This window comes from Mus musculus, chromosome 8 (genome assembly GCF_000001635.26).
Source record: "Mus musculus strain C57BL/6J chromosome 8, GRCm38.p6 C57BL/6J".
In the NCBI taxonomy this organism is placed as follows: Eukaryota; Metazoa; Chordata; class Mammalia; order Rodentia; family Muridae; genus Mus; species Mus musculus.
Genome location: NC_000074.6, coordinates 4,979,290 through 4,999,185, shown reverse-complemented (window position 1 = coordinate 4,999,185; position 19,896 = coordinate 4,979,290).

Here is a 19,896-nt window from a genome sequence, read left to right as displayed (position 1 = left end):
CATCTGGGTTCTGTCCAGCTTCTGGCTATTATAAACCAGGCTGCTATGAACATAGTGGGACATGTGTTTTCTTACCAGTTGAAACATCTTCTAGATATATGCCCAGGAGAGGTATTGCGGGATCCTCCGGTAGTACTATGTCCAATTTTCTGAAGAACTGCCAGACTGATTTCCAGAGTTGTTGTACAAGCTTGCAATCCCACCAACAATGGAAGAGTATTCCTCTTTCTCCACATGATCACCAGGATCTACTGTCACCTGAATTATTGATCTTAGCCATTCTGACTGGTGTGAGATGGAATCTCAGGGTTGTTTTGATTTGCATTACCCTGATGGTTAAGGATGCTGAACAATTTTTCAGGTGCTTCTCAGCCATTCAGTATTCCTCAGGTGAGAATTATTTGTTTAGCTCTGAGCCCCATTTTTAATGGGGTTATTTGATTTTCTGGAGTCCACCTTCTTGAGTTCTCTATATATATTGGATATTAGTCCCCTATCTGATTTAGGATAGGTAAAGATCCTTTCCCAATCTGTTGGTGGCCTTTTTGTGTTATTGACGGTATCTTTTGCCTTACAGAAGGTTTGCAGTTTTATGAGGTCCCATTTGTCAATTTTCAATCTTACAGCACAAGCCATTGCTGTTCTGTTCAGGAATTTTTCCCCTGTGCCCATATCTTTGAGGCTTTTCCCCACTTTCTCCTCTATAAGTTTCAGTGTCTCTGGTTTTATGTGGAGTTCCTTGATCCACGTAGATTTGATCTTAGTACAAGGAGATAGGAATGGATCAATTCCCAATCTTCTACATGATAAACACCAGTTGTGCCAGCATCATTTGTTGAAAATGCTGTCTTTTTTCCACTGAATGGTTTTAGCTCCCTTGACAAAGATCAAGGGACCATAGGTGTGTGGGTTCATTTCTGGGTCTTCAATTCTATTCCATTGGTCTACTTGTCTGTTGCTATACCAGTACCATGCAGTTTTTATCACAATTGCTCTGTAGTACAGCTTTAGGTCAGGCATGGTGATTCCATCAGAGGTTCTTTTATCCTTGAGAAGAGTTTTTGCTATCCTAAGTTTTTTGTTATTCCAGATGAATTTGCAGAATGTTCTTTCTAATTCGTTGAAGAATTGAGTTGGAATTTTAATGAGGATTGCATTGAATCTGTAGATTACTTTTGGCAAGATAGCCATTTTTATTATATTGATCCTGCCAATCCATGAGCATGGGAGATCTTTGCATTTTCTGAAATCTTCTTTAATTTCTTTCTTCAGAGACTTGAAGTTCTTATCATATAGATATTTCACTTCCTTAGTTAGAGTCACGCCAAGGTATTTTACATTATTTGTGATTATTGAGAAGGGTGTTGTTTCCCTAATTTCTTTCTTAGCCTGTTTATTCTTTGTGTACAGAAAGGCCATTGACTTGTTTGAGTTACTTTTATATCCAGCTACTTCACCAAAGCTGTTTATCAGGTTTAGGAGTTCTCTGGTGGAGTTTTTAGGGTCACTTATATATACTATCATATCATCTGCAAAAAGTGATATTTTGACTTCTTCCTTTCCAATTTGTATCCCCTTGATCTCCTTTTGTTTTCTAATTGCTCTGGCTAGGACTTCAAGTACAATGTTGAATAGGTAGGGAGAAAGTGGGCACCCTTGTCTAGTACCTGATTTTAGTGGGATTGCTTCCAGCTTCTCACCATTTACTTTGATGTTGGCTACTGGTTTGCTCTAGATGGTTTTTATCATGCTTAGGTATGGGCCTTGAATTCCTGATCTTTCCAAGACTTATCATGAATGGGTGTTGGATTTTGTCAAATGCTTTCTCTGTATCTAACGAGATGATCATGTGGTTTTTGTCTTTGAGTTTGTTTATATAATGGATTACATTGATGGATTTCTGTATATTACACCATCCCTGCATCCCTGGAATAAAACTGACTTGGTCAGGAAGGATGATTGTTTTAATGTGTTCTTGGATTCGGTTCGCGAGAATTTTATTGAGTATTTTTGCATCGATATTCTTAAGGGAACCTGGTCTGAAGTTCTCCATCTTTGTTGGATCTTTCTGTATTTTAGGTATCAGAGTAATTGTGGCTTCATACAATGAGTTGGGTAGAGTACCTTCTACTTCTATTTTGTGGAATAGTTTGTGCAGAACTGGAATTAGATCTTCTTTGGAGGTCTGATAGAACTCTGCACTAAACCCATTTGGTCCTGGGCTTTTTTTGGTTGGGAGACTATTAATGACTGCTTCTATTTCTTTAGGGGATATGGGACTGTTTAGATCATTAACTTGATCCTGATTTAACTTTGGTACCTCATATGTGTCTAGAAATTAGTCTATTTCATCCAGGTTTTCCAGTTTTGTTGAGTATAGCCTTTTGTAGAAGGATCTGATGGTGTTTTGGATTTCTCCAGGATCTGTTGTTATGTCTCCGTTTCATTTCTCATTTTGTTAATTAGGATGCTGTCCTTGTGCCCTCTAGTGAGTCTGGCTAAGGGTTTATCTATCTTGTTGATTTTCTCAAAGAAACAGCTCCTCTTTTGGTTGATTCTTTGAATAGTTCTTCTTGTTTCCACTTGGTTGCTTTCGCCCCTGAGTTTGATTATTTCCTGCCTTCTACTCCTCTTGGGTGAATTTGCTTCTTTTTTTCTAGAGCTTTTACATGTGTTGTCAAGCTGCTAGTGTGTGCTCTCTCTGGTTTCTTTTTGGAGGCACTCAGAGCTATGAGTTTCCCTCTTAGAAATGCTTTCATTGTGTCCCATAAGTTTGGGTATCTTGTGGCTTCATTTTCATTAAACTCTAAAAAGTCTTTAATTTCTTTCTTTATTCCTTCCTTGACCAAGGTATCATTGAGAAGGGTGTTATTCAGTTTCCACGTGAATGTTGGCTTTCCATTATTTATGTTGTTATTGAAGATCAGTCTTAGGCCATGGTGGTCTGATAGGATACATGGGACAATTTCAATATTTTTGTATCTATTGAGGCTTGTTTTATGACCAATTGTATGGTCAATTTTGGAGAAGGTACCATGAGGTGTTGAGAAGAAGGTATATCCTTTTGTTTTAGGGTAAAACGTTCTGTAGATATCAGTTAAGTCCATTTGTTTCATAACTTCTGTTAGTTTCACTGTGTCCCTATTTAGTTTCTGTTTCCACGATCTGTCCATTGATGAAAGTGGTGTGTTGAAGTCTCCCACTATTATTGTGTGAGGTGCAATGTGTGCTCTGACCTTTACTAAAGTGTCTTTAATGAATGTGCCTGCCCTTGCATTTGGAGCATAGATATTTAGAATTGAGAGTTCCTCTTAGAGGATCTTACCTTTGATGAGTATGAAGTGTCCCTCCTTGTCTTTTTTGATAACTTTGGGTTGGAAGTCGATTTTATTCGATATTTGAATGGCTACTCCAGCCTGTTTCATGGGACCATTTGCTTGGAAAATTGTTTTCTAGCCTTTCACTCTGAGGTATTGTCTGTCTTTTTCCCTGAGATGGGTTTCCTGTAGCAGCAAAATATTGGGTCCTGTTTGTGTAGCCATTCTGTTAGTCTATGTCTTTTTATTGAGGAATTGAGTCCATTGGTATTAAGAAAAAGTAATTGTTGCTTCCTATTATTTTTGTTGTTAGAGTTGGCATTCTGTTCTTGTGGCTCTCTTCATTTTGATTTGATGAAAGATTACTTTCTTGCTTTTTCTAGGGTGGTGGTTTCTGTCCTTGTATTGTTTTGTTGTTGTTGTTGTTGTTGTTGTTTTGTTGTTTTTTTTTCTCTTATTATCCTTTGAAGGGCTGGATTCCTGGAAAGATAATGTGTGAATTTGGTTTTATCATGCAATACTTTGGTTTCTCCATCTATGGTAATTGAGAGTTTGGCTGGGTATAGTAGCCTGGGCTGGCATTTGTGTTCTCTTGGGGTCTGTATAACATCTGTCCAGGATCTTCTGGCTTTCATAGTCCCTGGTGAAAAGTCTGGTGTAATTCTGATAGGCCTGCCTTTATATGTTACTTGACCTTTTTCCCTTACTGCTTTTAATATTCTATCTTTATTTATTGTATTTGTTGTTCTGATTATTATGTATCAGGGAGAATTTCTTTTCTGGTCCAGTCTATTTGGAATTCTGTAGGCTTCTTTTATGTTCATGGCCATCTCTTTCTTTAGGTTTGGGAAGTTTTCTTCTATTATTTTGTTGAAAATATTTGCTGGCCCTTCAAGTTGAAAATCTTCATTCTCATCTACTACTATTATCTGTAGGTTTGGTCTTCTCATTGTGTCCTGGATTTCCTGGATGTTTTGAGTTAGGATCTTTTTGCATTTTGTATTTTCTTTGATTGTTGTGCTGATGTTCTGTATGGAATCTTCTGCACCTAAGATTCTCTCTTCCATCTCTTGTATTCTGTTGCTGATGCTTGCATCTATGGTTCCAGATTTCTTTCCTAGGATTTCTATATCCAGTGTTGCCTCACTTTGGATTTTCTTTATTGTGTCTACTTCCGTTTTTAGGACTAGTTGGTTTTGTTCATTTCCATCACCTGTTTGGATGTACTTTCCTGTTTTTCTTTAAGGACTTCTACCTGTTTGGTTGTGTTTTCATGTTTTTCTTTAAGGACTTGCAACTCTTTAGCATTGTTCTCCTGTATTTCTTTAAGTGAGTTATTAAAGTCCTTCTTGATGTCCCCTACCATCATCATGAGATATGCTTTTAAATCTGGGTCTAGTTTTTTGGGTGTTTTGGAGTGCCCAGGACTGTGTGGGGTGGGAGTGCTTCGTTCTGATTATGGTGAGTGGTCTTGGTTTCTGTTAGTAAGATTCATAAGGTTGCCTTTTGCCATCTGGTCATCTCAGGAGTTAGTTGTTATATTTGTCTCTGGTTAGAGCTTTTTCCTCAGGTGATTATGTTAGCCTCTATCAGCAGATCTTGGAGACTAGCTCTCTCCTGAGTTTCAGTGGTCAGAGTACTCTCTGCAGGCAAGCTCTCCTCTTGTAGGGAACGTGCCCAAATATCTGGCGTTCGAACCTGCCACCTGGCACAAGTTGTGTTCCACTCACCAGAGGTCCTAAGATCCCATGGAGAATCCTCTGGGGACCTTGGTGGTATCCGGAGACTCCATACCCAAGGTGCCCCAGTGCTGGTGCTGACCGGAAGGGACCTGTGACCCTGGTCAGGCCGCGTTTTCTGCTTCCCTAATTAATGCTGTCTCAGGTCCTCCACGACTGGATTGGAGCAGCAGCTGTGTTCCACTCACCAGAGGTCCTAAGATCCCGTGGAGAGTCCTCTGGTGACCTTGGGGGTGTCTGCTGACCCCGGGACCAAGATGCCCGGGTGCTGGCGCTGACCGGAAGGGATGATATATTTCTTAATATACATTCACTTGCATTCATATACCAAAATACTCCCTCTTACCTTCTCAGATTAGACAAATTACATTTCTGGTAAGTCTAGGCACTTAAGTCATTGCCATTACCTAAATCAGTCAGTTTAAAGGCCTGTGAGTTGAAAAGAAAACTGCTGTCAAGTGTTTATTCACATTGATATAAAGCAAAAGAAGTGGAGTCACCTTTGAGTCAGAGGCTACCAGCTTAGTGTGATGTATAAATTTCAAGTTATTGATTTTAAATTTAGCTACCTATATTCCCTAGCAACCCACAACATAAAAAGTGACATCTGACAGCCAGGGGCAAGACCAAAGAAACAAAACAATACTGCAATCTTATGTCCTTGATTAGGGTGAATGGACTGAGGTACCTCCATAGCCTCAAAGGCACAGATACATCAAAACATGTCAGTCCAATGTCTAATCCTTAAACAAGATCTCTGAATCATCAGAAGGAGGCAAGCCTCTTCTGCTAATCTCTACCTAACACACCACTACATTCAAGGTCCTGTCTTTAGTTCATTTGTTTGCTGTTGTGAAAAATCCCTCCCTTGGGGAAAATGTATACATCTACTCTTAAGATCTTTTTTAATGTTAATTTTTTACTAGATATTTTTCTCATTTACATTTCAAATGCTGTCCCCTTTCCGACTTTCTTCTCCAAAAGTCCCCTATACTCTCCCCCTACCCTGCTCCCCAACCCACCCATGTCTTAATCACAAACCAAAATTCACTCTGGAGAATCATTGAATTTATTTAGCTTAAAGAGCAGAAACATGTGTGACCCCAAAGGAACATATCCAGCCAACATGGATGATGGCTTCCTTTTAACTGCTTGAATGGAACCCTCCCACCCCCGGAAGTCACTTTGATCATCTTATATGCTCTAGCCTCTCCCAATGACCCTCCCAGGAAGCCATGTTTAATTAAAGCACAGTTGAATACAAATACCTGGAAAAACTGGATTGGATGGTTTCAGGTAAGGATCCATTTATCTTCCCTATTCCATCCTTCTATAGGGGAATGTCAATAATTCACAGGCCAGATGAATTGTAACTGAGGCTTGCAAGCAAAAATAGCTGATTTAATGAAAATCATGGTTACTTTGCTCAAAGGACTGCATCCTACAACGGCAATACTAAAATCAGATACTTATCACAAACATCATTTATATACCTAGAAGCTTGGCCATGGTTAACAGCAAATTAAAGATTATAAAATTATATTAAAGATTTGATTATATAAGATTATATTAAAGATTGGGTCCCAGTTTATAATACATGACTGCTAGGTGAAACGTAAGGAGACCTTGGGCACTTGAAATAAAATCTGTGACCTCATACTTTGTGGATAAAAATCACTGAGATAGAGAGAGATCAGTTGGCTTGCTCAAAGTTACAATTTGAGGATGGATAGAATCAAAATGAAAATATAGTTCTCAAGACTCTAATATAGTTTTCTAAGATAGTTAAATAGGATGTATAGATTTCATTCTAAGAACTGCCATTCACTTTCTAGTTCTCAATGGACATGCCACATAAGGCCCAGAGTGCCTGATCTAAAGAAAATGAAAGTAAGGCAATTGGTTACATTCTTTTACTCTAGCCAAATAAAACTTTCACTATTGGGAATGGGCACTTGTTAAAATTTATTTACTTATTTTACTTATTCACTTTACATCCCCCCTCACAACTCCCTCCTCCTAGCTGCCTCCCACAATCCTACCCCCTCCCCAACCCTTTCTCCTTTGAGTGGGTAGAGGCCCCCATGGATATCCTCCCAACCTGGCACTTCAAGTCTCCGTAAGGCTAGGCACTTCCTGTCCCACTGAGGCCAGACAAGGCAGCCCTACTAGAAAAACATATCTCACATACAGGCAACAGCTTTTGGAATAGCTCCTACTCCAGTTCTTCGGGACTCACAGGAAGACCAAGCTCCACATCTGCTACATATATGTTGGGAGGCCTAGGTTCATCCCATTTATGTTCTTTGGTTGGTGGTTCAGTCTCTAAGAATCACCAAGGGTCCAGGCTACTTGATTCTGTTGGTCTTCCTGTGGAGTTCCTATCTCACTCTGGGCAGCAATCCTTTCTCCTATCTTTCCATAAGAATCCTCAAGCTCCAATACACTGTTTGGCTGTGGGTATATGCTTCTGTCTGAGTCAGTAGGTGGGTTGGGCCTCTTAGAGGACAGCCATGCTAGACTCCTGTCTACAAGCATAATAGAGTATCATGAATAGTGTCAGGGGCTTGTACCTGCCCATAGGATTGATCTCAAATTGGGCCGCTTATTATTTGACCCTTCCCTCAGTCTCTGATTTATCCCCAATTCCTGCTTTTCTTGTAGACAGGGTAAGTTTTGGGTCAAAAGTTTTGTGAACAGGTTGATGCCCTTATTGCTCCATCCAGGTTCCTGCATGGCCATAGGAGGCAGCCTCTCCAGGCTTCATATTCCCAATGCTGTAAGCAACAGGTAAGGACATCCTCATTGAATCTTGGATATCTCCCCTATCCTAGGTCTCTGTTTCTTCCTGAAGATGCCACCTACCCACTCCCCAGTCCCTGCATCAGTTGCAGATTTCCATTCATTCTCATGGCCATCCAACCATCCCCCCTTCACCTCCCCACATCCTGCCCCGAACTCCTCTACTCCTCTCCCAATCCCCTCTTCCACCCAGTTCCCTCCCTCCTTCTGCTTTTCATGACCATTCCGTTCCACCTTCCAAATGTGGCTCAAGCATCCTTGCTTGTACCTTACTTCCTGTCCAGCTTCCTTGGGTTTGTGGAGTATACCACAAGTATCCTGTATGTTATAATTAATGTCTACTTATAAGTGAATACATACCATGCATATTCTTTTGGGACTAGATTACCTTACTCAGAATGATTCTCAAAATTCAGGATATATATATATCTGAATAGCATTCCATTGTGTAGATGTATCACATTTTCTTTATCTGTTCTTCTGGTTGAGGTACATCTAAGCTATTTCCAGTTTTTGGCTATTGTAAATAAAGCTGCTATCAACATAGTTGAGCAAGTGTCTTTGTGGAATGGTGCACCATCTTCTGAGTTATGTGTTCAGGAGTGGTATATCTGGGTCCAAGTTAGAACTATTCCCAGTTTTCTGAGAAACTTCCAAAGTGATTGTACAATTTTGCTCTCCCATCAGCAATGGAGGAGTGTTCCACTTGTTCCACATCCTCACCAGGATATGCTATTACATAAGGTTTTGATCTTAGCCATTCTGATGGGTGTAAGATGGAATCTCACAATTGTTTTGATTTGCATTTCCCTGATGACTAAGGACTTTGAACATTTTACTTAATTATTTTATTCATTTACATTCCATCTGTTACCTCCCTCGCAGACCCCCTTGCCACAATTCCTCATCCAAATTTCCTTCCCAGCTGTCTCCAAGAGGGCATCCTGCCTGGGCATCCTCCTTCCCTGGGGCTTCTAGCTTCTCCAACTGAGGCCAAACCAGGCAACAGTCAACTATATATGTGCCAGGGGCCTGGAGCCACCTTGTGCATGCAGCCTTGTTGGTGACTCAGTCTTTGGAATCTACCAGAGGTCTGGGTTAGTTGAAACTAATGGTCTTCATATGCAGTCATTGTCCCCTTCTGCTCCTTCAATCCTTCCCCTAATTCCTCCATAGGGATCCCAGACTTTAGTCCAGTGGTTGGGTGTAAGTATCTGCATCTGTCTCAATCGTCTGCTTGTTGGGCCTCTCAGAGGACAGTCATGCCAGGCTCCTGTCTGTAAGTACACCATAGCATCAGTAATAGGCTCAAATTGGGACCCATCTCAAGGGGAGGCTCCAAGACCTGACACTGTCACTGGATCTCCTTTCCCTCAGTCCCTTCTCCATTTTTGTCCCTGCATTCTTTTAATCAGGAAAATTCTGGGTCAGAAATTTTGATTGTGGATTGATAACCCCATCCCTCCATTTAAGGCCCTACCTATCTACTGGAGGCCAACTCTTTCTTTAAGTGATTCTCAGCCATTCAAGATCCCTTTGTTGAGAATTCTCAGTTTAGTCATATGCCCTAGTTTTTAAATTGTGTTATTTGGGGTGTTTAACTTCTTGGGTTCTTTATAAATGTTGAACATTAGCCCTCTGTCATATGTAGGGTTGGTGAAGATCTTTTCCCAATCTGTAGGATGCCATTTTGTCTTATTGAGTGTCCTTTGCCAAGGAGAAGCTTTGCAGTTTCATGAGGTCCAATTTATCAATTGTTGATCTTAGAGCCTGAGCCATTGGTTCAGGAAATTGTTTCCTGCACCAATGTTTTCAAGGGTATTTCCCACTTTCTCTTCTATAGGATTTAGTGTATCAGGTTTTGTGTTGAGGTCCTTGATCCACTTGGACTTGAGTTTTTTACAGGGTGATAAATATGAATGCATTTTCATTCTTTTAGATGTAGACATCCATTTAGACATGGGTTCATTTCTGGGTCTTCGATTCAATAGCATTGTTCAACATATCTGACTTTGTACCAATATTACTATTTCTCGGTAGAACAGCTTGAAGTTAGAGATGGTGATTCTTCCTAAACTTCTTTTATTGTTCAGGATTGTTTTGGCTATTTTGAGTTTATTACATTTCCATATGAAGTTGAGAATTGCCCTTTCGAGGTTTATTTTTTAAAAATGTGTTGGAATTTTAATGGTGATTGCATTGAATCTATAGATTGCTTTTGGTAAGATGGACATTTTCACTATGCTAATCTTACCTATCCATGATCATGGGGGATCTTTCCATCTTCTGATGTCTTCTTCAATTTCTTCCTTCTAGAACTTGAAGTTATTGTCATTCAGATCTCTCACTTGCTTGGATAGAGTTATAACAATATATTTTATATTATTCATGGATATTAGAAAGGGTGTTGTTTCCCTAATTTCTTTCTCAGCCAGTTTATCATTTGTATAAAGGAGGGCTACTGTTTTCTTTTAGTTAATTTTGTATCCAGCCACTTTGCTAAAGCTATTTATCACCTGTAGGAGTTCTCTGGCAAAATTTTCAAGGATTATTATATATACTATTATATCATCAGCAAATATCAATACTTTGACATCTTCTTTTCCAATTTGTATCCCCTTGACCTCCTTTAGTTGTCTTATTGCTTTGGCTACAACTTCAAGTACTATATTGAATAGATAAGGAGAGAGTGGGCAACCTTGTCTTGTCTCTGATTTTACTGGATCTGCTCTCCATTTAGTTAGATATTGTCTATTCGTTTTCTGTATATTGCTCTGATTATGTTTACGTGTGTTCCTTGTATCCATGATTTATTTGTTTTCTCTTTAAAGACCTCAACCTGTTATTGTGTTTTCTTGTATATAGTTAAGGGATTTGTACATTTCCTCTCTAAAGGCCTCTAGCATCTTTCTAAGATTTGGGTTTAAGGTTATTTTCTTGACCTTCAGTTATGTTGAAATATCCAGGGCTTGCTGTAGAAGGGTAGCTGTTCTTTGAAGGTAATCCCTTGGATTTTGTTGATTGTGTTCTTTCAAGGGCCTTTATCCATCTGGATGGCTTTGGTCCCTGTATGTCCCTGTTGTAGTAGATATTGACACAGGGGTTAACCTTGATGGTCCTGCTATGGCATGCCTCTGCTTGGTATCCTTGGGTTGTATGGTTCTGGATCTGTAGGTCTACATGGTCCAGAATCTGTGAGTCTGTATGGTTCAGGAGCCACAGATTAGATGAAGGTGGGCAAAGAGATGGTAGAAGAATGGATGTCTGCCTTGACTAGAAGACTGCTCAGGGCAGCTCAGCTTGCTCCAGAAGACTCATAAAACCAGGAATATGGGTGGGAGAAAGGAAGCCTACCTGTATTGCTCAGGATCAGCAGGTCTGATGAAGGTTGGAGGGGAGGTGGCAGGGAAATGGGTGTCCCCCTGGGATAGAAGCCTGCTCAGAGAAACTTGGCTTGCTCCAGAGGACTCCACAAGCAAAGAAGATGGGTGGGTAAAAGGTGGAAATGAGATTTTTTTTCAAAAACAATTTTTTATTTGATATTTTCTTCATTTTCGTTTCAAATGCTATCTCAAAAGTCCCCTATAGTCTACCCCTGCCTTGCTCACCAACCCACACACTCCTACTTCCTGGCCCTGGCATTCCCCTGTACTGGGGAATATAATCTTTGCAAGACCAAGGGCCTCTCCTCCCAGTGATAGCCGACTAGGCCATCTTCTGCTACATATGCAACTAGAAACACCATGAGTTCTGGGAGTACTGATTAGTTCATATTTTTGTTTCTCCTATAGGGTTGCAGACCCCTTCAGCTTCGTGGGTACTTTCTCTAGCTCCTCCATTGGGGGCTCTGTATTCCATCCAATAGATGACTGTGAACATCCACTTCTGTATTTGCCAGGCACTGGCGAAGCCTCACAAGAGACAGCTATATCAGGGTCCTGTCAGCAAAATCTTGCTGGCATATGCAATAATGTCTGGGTTTGGTGGTTGTTTATGGGATGGATCCCTGGGTGGGGCAGTCTCTGGATGGCCCTTCCTTCCATCTCATCTCCAAACTTTGTTTGTGTAACTGCTTCTATGGGTATTTTGTTCCCCATTCTAAGGAGGAACAAAGTATCCACACTTTGGTCTTCCTTCTTCTTGATTTTCATGGTACATTTACACAATGGAGTACTACTCAGCTATTAAAAACAATGAATTTATAAAATTCTTAGGCAAATGGATGGATCTGGAGGATATCATTCTGAGTGAGATAACCCAATCACAAAAGAACTCACATGATATGCACTCACTGATAAGTGGATATTAGCCCCGAAAATTAGAATACCCAAGATACAATTTGTAAAAACACGTGGAAATGGAAATTTTAAGCAACTGCTTCCATGTGTTTCAGTCTGAGAAATTTAGTGAAGAGAAATAATATCCCACTTCAGTCAGTTGGAACAGGATATCAAAAAGAATTAAAGACAAGCTAGTGCACTTCAACCTTTCATCCTTTTAAATGTTTATTAAAACCCTACTATGTGTAAGAAGTCCTCCTGAATTCAAGTATGCTAAAATTTTAATGTACAGGACTCAGTTTTAAAATAGTGACTTCAAGTCTTTTCACCACAGCTGTGAAATTTAATAATTGGAAGGCTAACACCAAGCCTCATTTATTGCTGCTTTAAATGAAATAGATCACAGTTAATAAAAACCCTGAAAATTAAAGTAACCTAGCAGTCTTAACTGGCAATTAAAATGATTTTCTTGCATCTATAAAAGGTGAAACCATATGCTAGAGAAATTTTTTTGTCACGTACAAGATAAATGAGCAGTTTTGCTCAGCAGGGAATCATTCTGGTATGTATTGAAGGATCAGTTTCAATATCAAAACCTCATTCTCTCAATGTCAAGGTCCTTGATACCAATTAGCTAAAGACACCTGAGCTCAGGAGGTCCTTGCAAATGCGTAGGCACAAGAATGTGTTCTCCTCTTTTGTCCCATATGCCAAGGGTAGGAATCGGAGACTGAGCATCCAGTTTGATCAGGACTATATCCAGAACCTACATTACATTAAAAAAAAAAAAAAAAAAAAAAAAAAAAAAAACCTAAGCTTCATGGTACCCCCTTTGCCCACATTTGAAGCTGCTAGAGAAAATATGTAAGCAGGGAAAAGAATAAGGAAGAATATGCACGGCCCAAGTTAACATAGAGCAACATTCATCTTACTATACCAGACAATTTCTAGATGCAGTGGAAAAGATAATATGAGCTCTAGAACATAAATGCCATTCATCTTCAAGGATCAAGGAAAGAAGGAAATAGTAGCCTAAAAAAATGAAAAAGTTTTCAACATTTGCAGGTTCAACTATTTGGAACACCTTTTCTCAAGAGCCTTGACTTAACTTAATGTTTCTACTTCCTTGTGTACAAAAGGCAGTGTAGATTGTAGGAGTAACATGCCTAATGAAAAAGTAGAAAATGATTATGAGTAACAAGAGGCAAAAAGAATAAATAGGTAGAAAGAAAAAGAGAGAGATTAAGTATATAGTAGAATAATAGATAAGATATATTAGAGGAAAAAATGGATAAATAGGTAGATGATACAAATAGGCTATTATATGATAGACAGACAGACAGATACATAGATACATAGCTAGATACTTAACTATAGAGTTATAGAAAATGGGCAGAGCACCTGGGGGAGCCATCTTGGGTCCCAGATCCATCAGTGACAAGTCTGTGCAGGTGAGAGTGCAGACTACAGAAGCAACACAGTTTCTGGGACAGGTAGAAGCAACACAGCTTCTGGGACAGACCCCGTTTTGGGCTCCAGACAACCAGGCCCCTTCCCTGCCAGAGGAGAAATGTCTGCCCAGGAGGGCTCTGCTGGAGCAACTGGGGGAACCATCTTGGGTCCCGGAAACCTCAGAGACTAGTCTGCACAGGTGAATGTGCAGACTACAGTAGCAGCATATTTTCTGGGATAGGCAGAAGCAACACAACTTCTGGAACAAGCCCTGTTTCAAGCCTTCATCTTCAGCCAGGAGGCAGGTCCAAACGCCAGATATCTGAGCACCTTCTCTGCAAGAGGAGAGCTTGCCTACAGAAAGTACTCTGATCACTGAAACTCAGGAGAGATCTAGACTCCCAGGTATGCTGACAGAGGCTAACAGAATCACAGGAGTAACAAGCTCCAACCAGAGACAACTATAACAACTAACTCCAGAGAATACCAGATGTCGAAAGGCAAATGTAAGAATCTTACTAACAGAAATCAAGAACACTCACCATCATCAGAACCCAGCACTCCCACCTCAGCCAGTCCTGGGCACCCCAACACATCCGAAAAGCAAGACTCGCATTTAAAAGTATATTACTTGATGCTGGTAGAGGACACTAAGAAGGACTTAAATAACACACTTAAAGAAATGCAGAAGACCACTGGTAAAGAGGTAGAAATCCTTAAAGAAATACAGGAAAACACAACCAAACAGGTGATGGAATTGAACAAAACCATACAAGACCTAAAAAGAGAAGTAGAAACAAAAAGAAAAACCAAAGTGAGGCAAAGCTGGAGAAAGAAACCCTAGGAAAGAAATCCGGAAACATAGATGCGAGCATCAGCAACAGAATACAAGAGATGGAAGAGAGAATCTCAGGGGCAGAAGATTCCATAGACAACATCGGCACAACAATCAAAGAAAATGCAAAATGTAAAAAGATCCTAACTCAAAACATCCACGAAATCCAGGACACAATGAGAAGACCAAAACTACAGATAATAGGAATAGAAGAGAATGAAGATTTTCAACTTAAAGGGCCAGCAATTATCTTCAAAAAAATTATAGAAGAAAACTTCCCAAACCTAAAGAAAGAGATGCCCATGAACATACAAGAAGCCTACAGAACTCCAAATAGACTGGACCAGAAAAGAAATTCCCCCTGACACATAATAATCACAACAAAAAATACACTAAATAAAGATAGAGTATTAAAACCAGTAAGGGAAAAAGGTCAAGTAACATATAAAGGCAGGCCTATTAGAATTATACCAGACTTCTCATCAGAGACTATGAAAGCCAGAAGATCCTGGACAGATGTTATGCAGACACTAAGAGAACACAAATGCCAGCCCAGGCTCCTATACCCAGCCAACGTCTCAATTACCATAGATGGATTAACCAAAGTATTCCATGATAAAACTAAATTCACACAATATCTTTCCACAAATCCAAACCCTTCAAAGGATAATAAAGGGAAAACACCAACACAAGAACAGAAACTACACCCTAGAAAAAGCAAGAATGTATTCCTTCAACAAACCTAAAAGAAGACAGCCACAAAAACAGAATCCCAACTTTAACAACAAAAATAACAGGAAGCAAAAAATAGTTTTCTTTAATTTCTCTTAACACCAATGGACTCAATTCCCCAATAAAAAAAACCATAACTAATAGACAGGCTACACAAACAGGATCCAACATTTTATTGCTTACAGGAAACCCAACGCAGGGAAAAGGACAGACACTACCTTAGAGTGAAAGGCTGGAAAACAATTCTCCAAGCAAATGGTCTGAAGAAACAAGCTGGAGTAGCCATTCTTATATGGAATAAAATTGACATCCAACCCGAAGTTATCAAAAAAGACAAGGAGTGCCACTTCATATTCATCAAAGGTAAAATCTACCAAGATGAACTCTCAATTCTGAATATATATGTTCCAAATACAAGGGAAGCCACATTCATTAAAGAAACTTAAGTAAGCTCAAAGCACGCATTGATCCTCACACAATAATAGTGGGAGACTTCAACACCCCAGTCTCACCAATGGACAGATCCTGGAAAAAGAAACTAAACAGAGACACATGGACACAAACAGAAGTTATGAAACAAATGAATTTAATTAATATCTACAGAACAATTAATCCTAAAACAAAAGGATATACCTTCTTCTCAACACCACATGGCACCTCCTCTGAAATTGACCATATAATTGGTCACAAAACAGAACTCAGCAGATACAAAAAATATTGAAATTATCCCATGCATCCTATCTGATCACCACGGACTAAGACTGATCTTCAATAACAACATAAATAATAGAAAGCCTACATTCACGTGGAAACTGAACACTCTACTCAATGATTCCTTGGTCAAGGATGAAATGAAGGAGTAAATTAAAGACTGTTTAGAGTTTAATGAAAATGAAGCCACAACATACCCAAATTTATGGGACACAATGAAGGCAGTCGTAAGAGGAAAACACATAGCCCTGAGTGCCTCCAAAAAGAAACTAGAGAGAGCATACATTAGCAGCCTAGAGCCTGACAGCACACCTAGAGGCTCTAGAACTAAAGGAAGCAAATTCACCCAAGAGGAGTAGATGGCAGGAAATATCAAACTCAGGGGCACCAAGTCAACCAAGTGGAAACAAAAAGAACAATTCAAAGAATCAACCAAACCAAGAGCGGGTTCTTTGAGAAAATCAACAAGATAGATAAACCCTTAACCAGACTAACTAGAAGGTACAGGGACAGTATCCTAATTACCAAAATCAAAAATGAAAAAGGAGACATAACAACGGAACCTGAGGAAATCCAAAACATCATCAGATCCTACTACGAAAGCCTATATTCAGCAAAACTAAAATACCTAGATAAAATGGACAACTTCCTAGAGAGATATCAGGTAAGAAAGTTAAATCAGGATCAGGTTAGTGATCTAAACAGTCCGATATCCCCTAAAGAAATAGAAGCAGTCATTAATTGTCTCCCAGCCAAAAAAGCCCAGGACCAGATGTGTTTAGTGCAGAGTTCTACCAGACCTTCAAAGAAGATCTAATTCCGGTTCTGCACAAACTATTCCACAAAATAGAAGTAGAGGGAACTCTACCCAACTCATTCTATGAAGCCACAATTACTCTGATACCTAAACCACAGAAAGAACCAACAAAGATAGAGAACTTCAGACCAATTTCCCTTATGAATATCGATGCAAAAATCCTCAATAAAATTCTCGCGAACCGAATCCAAGAACACATCAAAACAATCATCCATCCTGACCAAGTCAGTTTCATTCCAGGGATGCAGGGATGGTTTAATATATGGAAATCCATCGACATAATCCACTATATAAACAAACTCAAAGACAAAAACCACATGATCATCTTGTTAGATGCTGAGAAAGCATTTGACAAAATCCAACACCCCTTCATGATAAAACTTTTGGAAAGACCAGGAATTCAAGGCCCATATCTGAACATAATAAAAGCAATCAACAGCAAACCAGTAGCTAATATCAAACTAAATGCAGAGAAACTCCAAGTAATCCCACTAAAATCAGGGACTAGACAAGGCTGCCCACTTTCTCCCTACCTATTCAATATAGTACTTGAAGTTCTGGCCAGAGCAATTCGACAACTAAAGGAGAACAAGGGTGTACAAATTGGAAAAGAAGAAGTCAACATATCACTTTTTGCAGATGATATGATAGTATATATAAGTGACCCTTAAAAGTCCACCAGAGAACTCATAAAACTGATAAACAGCTTCAGTGCAGTACCTGGATATAAAATTAACTCAAATAAATCAATGGCTTTTCTCTACACAAAGGATAAACAGGCTGAGAGACAAGTTAGGGAAACAACACCCTCCATGATAGTCACAAATAATATAAAATACCTTGGTGTGACTCTAACTAAGGAAGTGAAAGATCTGTATGATAAGAACTTCAAGTTTCTGAAAAAAGAAATTGAAGATCTCTGAAAATGGAAAGATCTCTCATGCTCATGGATTGGCAGGATTAATATAGTAAAAATGGCTATCTTGCCGAAAGCAATCTATAGATTCAATGCAATCCCCATCAAAATGCCAACTCAATTCTTCACTGAGATAGAAAGGGCAATGTGAAAATTCATCTGGAAATTAAAAAACCTAGGATAGCAAAAACTCTTCTCAACAATAAAAGAACCTCTGGTGGAATCACCATGCCTGACATTAAGCTGTACTACAGAGCAATTTTGATAAAAACTGCATGGTACTGGTACAATGACAGTCAGGTAGATTAATGGAATAGAATTGAAGACCCAGAAATGAATCCACACAGCTATGGTCACTTGATCCCTAACAAGGGAGCTAAACCCATCCAGTGGAAAAAAGACAGCATTTTCAACAAATGGTGCTGGCACAACTGGCAGTTATCACGTAGAAGTATGTGAATTAATCCATTCTTATCTCCTTATACAAAGCTCAAGTCTCATTGAATCAAAGAACTCCACATAAGACCAGAGACACTGAAATTAATAGAGGAGAAAGTAGGGAAAAGTCTCAAAGATATGGGCACAGGGGAAAAAGTCATAAACAGAACAGAAATGGCTTGTGCTGTAAGATCAAGAACTGTCAAATGGGACCTCATAAAATTGCAAAACTTCTGTAAGGCAAAAGACACCATCAATAAGACAAAAAGGCCACCAACAGATTGGGAAAGGATTTTTACCAATCCTAAATCTGATAGCAGACTAATATCCAATATATACACAGAGCTCAAGAAGCTGGACTCCAGAAATTCAAATAACCCCATTAAAAATGGGGTTCATAGCTAAACAAAAAATTCCCAACTGAGGAATACTGAATGGCTGAGAAGTACCTGAAAAAAATGTTCAACATTCTTAATCATCAGGGAAATGTAAATATCAAAACAACCCTGGGATTCCACCTCACACCAGTCAGAATGGCTAAGATCAAAAATTCAGATGACAGCAGATGCTGGCAAGGATGTGGAGAAAGAGGAACACTCCTCCACTGCAAGCTTGTGAGATGCAAGCTTGTTCAACCACTCTGGAAATGAGTCTGGCGGTTCCTCAGAAAATTGGACAGTACTACTAGAGAATCCCGAAATACCTCTCCCGGTCATATATCCAGAAGATGTTCCAACTGGTAATAAGAATACATGCTCCACTACGTTCATAGAAGCCTTATTTATAATAGCCAGAAGCTGGAAAGAGCCCAGATGTCCCTCAAAAAAAGAATGGATACTGAAAATGTTGTACGTTTACACAATGGAGTACTACTCAGATATTAAAAACAATGGATTTATGAAATTCTTGAACAAATGGATGTATCTGGAGGATATCATCCTTAGTGAGGTAACCCAATCACAAAAGAAGTCATTAGATATGCACACACTGATAAGTGGATATTAGCCCAGATACATAGAACACCCAAGATAGAATTTGCAAAACACAAGAAAATCAAGAGGGAAGACCAATTGGTGGGTACTTCATTCCTCCTTAGAATAGGGAACAAATTCCCAATGAAAGGATTTAAAGATAGAAAGTTTGTAGCTAAGACGAAAGGATGGACTATCCAGAGACTATCCCACCCAGGGATCTATCTCATATTCAGCCACCAAACCCAGACACTATTGCATATGCCAGAAAGATTTTGCTGAAGGACCCTGTTATAGCTGTCTCTTGTGAAGCTATGTCAGTGCCTGGCAAATACAGAAGTGGATGCTCACTGTCATCTATAAGATGGAACACAGGGCCCCCAATGGAGAAGCTAGAGAAAGCACCGAATGAGCTGAAGGCGTCTGTAACCCTATAGGTGGAACAGAAATATGAACTAACCAGTACCCCCAGAGCTCGTATCTCTAGCTGCATATGTAGCAGAAGATGGCCTAGTCGGCCATCACTGGGAAGAGAGGCCCCTTGGTATTGCACACTTTACATGCCCCAGTATAGGGGAATGCCAGGGCCAAGAAGTGGGAGTAGGTGGGTAGGAGACCAGGGCGGAGGGACGATATAGGGAACTTTTGGGATAGCATTTGAAATGCATATAAAGAAAAATCTAATAAAATAAATAAATAAATAGAAAATAAAGAGAAAGGACATGATATTGAGTGGATATGGAGATGAGGAGATGGATCTGGGAGAAGTGTTAGGTAAGGGTAAAACATAATTGAAAAATATTACAATAAAATTAATTTAAATATATAAAGAAATTTAAGTCACAGAAAACAAGCAATGGTCTTCTAAACCATTCTATAACAAGTA